The sequence below is a fragment of the Oncorhynchus kisutch genome, linkage group LG25 (genome assembly GCF_002021735.2).
Source record: "Oncorhynchus kisutch isolate 150728-3 linkage group LG25, Okis_V2, whole genome shotgun sequence".
NCBI classification, from domain to species: domain Eukaryota; kingdom Metazoa; phylum Chordata; class Actinopteri; order Salmoniformes; family Salmonidae; genus Oncorhynchus; species Oncorhynchus kisutch.
Window position 1 is genome coordinate 29,190,849 of NC_034198.2, and position 5,996 is coordinate 29,196,844.

Consider the following 5,996-nt stretch of genomic DNA (forward strand, 5'->3'; position numbering starts at 1 on the left):
TGTGTGTGTGTCTATGCGTGCTTGTGTGTGTGTGTGTAGGACTTGCTTGCTTTTTCCCCCCAGTTGACTCTAAAAGGTCACATACTGACCCATCAGGCATGAAAAAACCATCAGCACACAGCACAACCTGTACATCTAACAGAATGCCAATAACATAGCAGCCATTTTGAGCGGTTATCTTGGTTCACTGGTCATTGACATGTGTTCAAAGCTCACAAAGGTCTTCAATGTTTCATCTGAATTTTTCTGACCTTGGATTGCCTGCCTGGACCTTGAAATGACAGTAAATGTTACGACTGTAGTAGTCATTGCTGTTGACAATGTCTCTCTATCCGTTCAATGCATTTTTTTTTTGCAAAAGTTGGGTAAATGTTTTTGCAAATGAAAAAAGGTGTGTAAATGGTGTCTTGTGAGAGGGTGTCTTGTGACAGCCTGCCGTCAACTGCAGAGGTAGACCAAGTAGTTTTCTATACTTGAAGGTGAGAGTTATGGGTATAAAGCATGGCAGCATGCCCCCCCAGTAGTGTTATATATAGCCAGCAGCTGTTTGTGTGTGTGTGTGAATGTGTGTGTCGGTGCAGCGTGTGAGACCAGAACACTGTGCTAATTAATAACCAGTGGTTTTCTCTGGAGATGCATTTGAATATTCATAGAAAACTTGATCATTGAGACAACTGCTGCTAGTGACAGAGACAGATACCCGGACAATAATGGCTGGAACGGAGAGAATGGAATGGCATTAAACACATGGGAACTATGTGTTTGAAATATTTGATACCATTCTACTGATTCCGCTCCAGCCATTACCAGGAGCCCGTCCTCCCCAATTAAGGTGCCACCAACCTCCTGTGAAATACACAACGAGTAACAATAACTTGGCTATATACACAGGGTACCAGTACCAGGGTCGATGTGCAAGTGTACAATGTAATTGAGGTAGATATGAACAAATAACTAGAAATAAAATGACATGAACAGTAGCAGCAGTGTATGTGATGAGTCAGAAATGTTAGTCAAAAAGGGTCAATGCAGAAAGTCCTGGTAGTTATTGGTGAACTATTTAACTAACTGTTTAGCAGTCTTATGGCTTGGGGGTAGAAGCTGTTCAGGGTCGTGTGAAAGGGAGCTTGCACTACCCACTGTAGCGCCTTGCGGTCGGATGCCGAGAAGTAGCCATAGCAAGTGGTGATGCAGCCAGTCAAGATGCTCTCAATGGTGTAGCTGTAGAATGTTTTGAGGATCTGAGGACCCTCTAATATCTGATAAGACGGAGACAACTACACCCTCCCCCCTCCAAAAGAGACAATGATTTGATATCCTTAAAACAAGGCTGGCGTTTTATGTGAATGAGGAGAAAGAGCATGCAGGTGCCAGATCTGTGGTGGAATGTTAACTGAAGACTCTGTTCCCAGGCTGTTGGACTTTTCATTTGTATTCAATGTGATTTGAATGCACTTCGAATTGTCCTCTAATACCTGATAAAATGAATGAACGAGCAATGAGGGGAGGAGGATAAGAGGGGAAGAGGAGGTGAATCAGTGATGGAATGCTAGAATATGCTGTCTTCCCGGGACTGTGGCTGTTGGAGCTGCTGCACATCTGGAGCTTCTCCATGTACCCTGGGGGAAGAACTTAATAGAACCCCTCCCTGCCTCGAACCTATCACAGCCCCAGGTCCCTTCCCCTCCCCTCCCTGCCTCGAACCTATCACAACTCCCCCCCTCCCCTCTCTGCCTCAAACCCATCAGAGCCCCACTTCCCCTCCCCTTCCTGCTTCAACCCCATCAGAGCCCCACTTCCCCTCCCCTCTCTGCCTCAAACCCATCAGAGACCACCTCCCCTCCCCTCCCCTTCCTGCCTCATGCCCTTCACAGCTCCACCTCCCCTCCCCTCCCCTTCCTGCATCAACCCCATTAGAGCCCCACCTCCCCTCCCCTCCCTGCCACAACCCCATCAGAGACCACCTCCCCTCCCCTTCCTGCCTCAACCCCTTCACAGCTCCACCTCCCCTCCCCTTCCTGCCTCAACCCCATCAGAGCCCCACTTCCCCTCCCCTCCATGCCTCAACCCCATCACATCCCCAGCTCCCTTCCTCTCTCTGCCTCAACCCCATCACTGCCCCAGCTCCCTTCCTCTCCCTGCCTCAACCCCATCACAGCCCCAGCTCCCTTCCTCTCCCTGCCTCAACCCCATCACAGTCCCAGCTCCCCTCCTCTCCCTGCCACAACCCCATCACATCCCCAGCTCCCTTCCTCTCTCTGCCTCAACCCCATCACAGCCCCAGCTCCCTTCCTCTCCCTGCCTCAACCCCATCACAGTCCCAGCTCCCCTCCTCTCCCTGCCACAACCCCATCACATCCCCAGCTCCCTTCCTCTCTCTGCCTCAACCCCATCACAGCCCCAGCTCCCTTCCTCTCTCTGCCTCAACCCCATCACAGCCCCAGCTCCCTTCCTCTCTCTGCCTCAACCCCATCACAGCCCCAGCTCCCCTCCTCTCCCTGCCTCAACCCCATCACAGCCCCAGCTACCTTCCTCTCTCTGCCTCAACCCCATCACAGCCCCAGCTCCCTTCCTCTCTCTGCCTCAACCCCATCACAGCCCCAGCTACCTTCCTCTCTCTGCCTCAACCCCATCACAGTCCCAGCTCCCTTCCTCTCCCTGCCTCAACCCCATCACAGTCCCAGCTCCCTTCCTCTCTCTGCCTCAACCCCATCACAGCCCCAGCTACCTTCCTCTCTCTGCCTCAACCCCATCACAGCCCCAGCTCCCTTCCTCTCTCTGCCTCAACCCCATTAGAGCCCCACCTCCCCTCCCCTCCCTGCCACAACCCCATCAGAGACCACCTCCCCTCCCCTTCCTGCCTCAACCCCTTCACAGCTCCACCTCCCCTCCCCTTCCTGCCTCAACCCCATCAGAGCCCCACTTCCCCTCCCCTCCATGCCTCAACCCCATCACATCCCCAGCTCCCTTCCTCTCTCTGCCTCAACCCCATCACTGCCCCAGCTCCCTTCCTCTCCCTGCCTCAACCCCATCACAGCCCCAGCTCCCTTCCTCTCCCTGCCTCAACCCCATCACAGTCCCAGCTCCCCTCCTCTCCCTGCCACAACCCCATCACATCCCCAGCTCCCTTCCTCTCTCTGCCTCAACCCCATCACAGCCCCAGCTCCCTTCCTCTCCCTGCCTCAACCCCATCACAGTCCCAGCTCCCCTCCTCTCCCTGCCACAACCCCATCACATCCCCAGCTCCCTTCCTCTCTCTGCCTCAACCCCATCACAGCCCCAGCTCCCTTCCTCTCTCTGCCTCAACCCCATCACAGCCCCAGCTCCCTTCCTCTCTCTGCCTCAACCCATCACAGCCCCAGCTCCCCTCCTCTCCCTGCCTCAACCCCATCACAGCCCCAGCTACCTTCCTCTCTCTGCCTCAACCCCATCACAGCCCCAGCTCCCTTCCTCTCTCTGCCTCAACCCCATCACAGCCCCAGCTACCTTCCTCTCTCTGCCTCAACCCCATCACAGTCCCAGCTCCCTTCCTCTCCCTGCCTCAACCCCATCACAGTCCCAGCTCCCTTCCTCTCTCTGCCTCAACCCCATCACAGCCCCAGCTACCTTCCTCTCTCTGCCTCAACCCCATCACAGCCCCAGCTCCCTTCCTCTCTCTGCCTCAACCCCATCACAACCCCAGCTCCCCTCCTCTCCCTGCCTCAACCCCATCACAGCCCCAGCTACCTTCCTCTCTCTGCCTCAACCCCATCACAGCCCCAGCTCCCTTCCTCTCTCTGCCTCAACCCCATCACAGCCCCAGCTACCTTCCTCTCTCTGCCTCAACCCCATCACAGCCCCAGCTACCTTCCTCTCCCTGCCTCAACCCCATCACAGCCCCAGCTACCTTCCTCTCCCTGCCACAACCCCATCACAGCCCCAGCTACCTTCCTCTCTCTGCCTCAACCCCATCACAGCCCCAGCTACCTTCCTCTCTCTGCCTCAACCCCATCACAGCCCCAGCTACCTTCCTCTCCCTGCCACAACCCCATCACAGCCCCAGCTACCTTCCTCTCCCTGCCACAACCCCATCACAGCCCCAGCTACCTTCCTCTCCCTGCCTCAACCCCATCACAGCCCCAGCTCCCTTCCTCTCTCTGCCTCAACCCCATCACAGCCCCAGCTCCCTTCCTCTCCCTGCCTCAACCCCATCACAGCCCCAGCTCCCCTCCTCTCCCTGCCTCAACCCCATCACAGCCCCAGCTCCCTTCCTCTCTCTGCCTCAACCCCATCACAGCCCCAGCTCCCTTCCTCTCTCTGCCTCAACCCCATCACAGTCCCAGCTCCCTTCCTCTCCCTGCCTCAACCCCATCACAGGCCCCAGCTCCCTTCCTCTCTCTGCCTCAACCCCATCACAGTCCCAGCTCCCTTCCTCTCCCTGCCTCAACCCCATCACAGCCCCAGCTCCCTTCCTCTCCCTGCCTCAACCCCATCACAGTCCCAGCTCCCTTCCTCTCTCTGCCTCAACCCCATCACAGCCCCAGCTCCCTTCCTCTCTCTGCCTCAACCCCATCACAGCCCCAGCTCCCTTCCTCTCTCTGCCTCAACCCCATCACAGTCCCAGCTCCCTTCCTCTCCCTGCCTCAACCCCATCACAGTCCCAGCTCCCTTCCTCTCCCTGCCTCAACCCCATCACAACCATACAGCACATAAAGAGAGAGAGAATAGAGAGAGATAAAGAAAGAGATGTGCACAGCTAAGCAGCTGTTCGCTCCACAGCCCTCAAAGGGATACTTTCTGAAGCATCCATTTTTTATATACGATCGCTTACTGTGTGACAGATACACATGTGTACAGGCTACAGTACAGCCACAGTAGTGGCACGATGAGCTCACAATGAGAGAGAGAGATAGAGAGGAAGAGGGAGAGGGAGCTTGGAACATTATCAGGAAGGAGAGAACAGTGTATCATGATGCAACAATATCTAATTACTGCACGAGATGAGTCTTCAGCATGTAGACCACCTGACGTGGAGTTTAAAGCATTGCTGGGACATACAGAATTGACTCCTGTTGCCTGGATATTAAAATCCTGAGTTTCAATCATTCACTATCTACTTTTGCAATTTGATGGAAAGATGTTGTTGTGTGAGCTGTTTTTTGTGTATGATTGCGTTGCCTTCATAGTCATACATTGAATAACAGCATCCCTTCCTTCCTTACACCACAGACAGGCAAACAAAACAACCAGTAGTTCTCCTGTTACACTATTTATATTTCAGTGAGAGATTTGATGTTACGGCTTCTTCCTCCTTCAGAGAAACGGGTCCTTACAGCTTGTCTTGTGAGGTGGACTAGAAAGGTTTGGGGAGAAGCAAGAACAGAAGACTGATCCTGTAGCCTGGAAGATAAGGAAGCATAAGGAGCACAACACGCCTCGCGTGTACAATTGCCGATGTGGAAAGACAACTGGGACCTTTTGGGAGGCAGAGGAGAGGAGAGAAAAGGAGGCAGAGGAGAGGAGAGAAAAGGAGAAGAGGGGAGGGTTGGAGAGAGGAGATGAGAAAAGAGAAGAGAGGAGGGTTGAAGAGAGGAGAAGAGGGGAGGGTTGGAGAGAGGAGATGAGAAGAGAGGAGAAGAGTGGAGGGTTGGAGAGAGGAGATTAGAAAAGAGAAGAGAGGAGGGTTGAAGAGAGGAGAAGAGGGGAGGGTTGGAGAGAGGAGATGAGAAGAGAGGAGAAGAGTGGAGGGTTGGAGAGAGGAGATAAGAAGAGAGGAGGGTTGGAGAGAGGAGATGAGAAGAGAGGAGAGGACGTCTCATTTGGATGCACTTAATTAGCCAGGCTGATTGATTTGATGACGGTGGCAGGGTGGGCTGGGAGCCTGGGACAGAGTGGAGGGGAGCAGCAGGGCCAAACTCACTGGACTGTGAAGGAGGCTAACGTTCCGGTCGATATTTACACTTTAATAACAACATTAAAGGAAGGCTCAGTGAAGAAGACTCTCGTTCAGTCTGTCT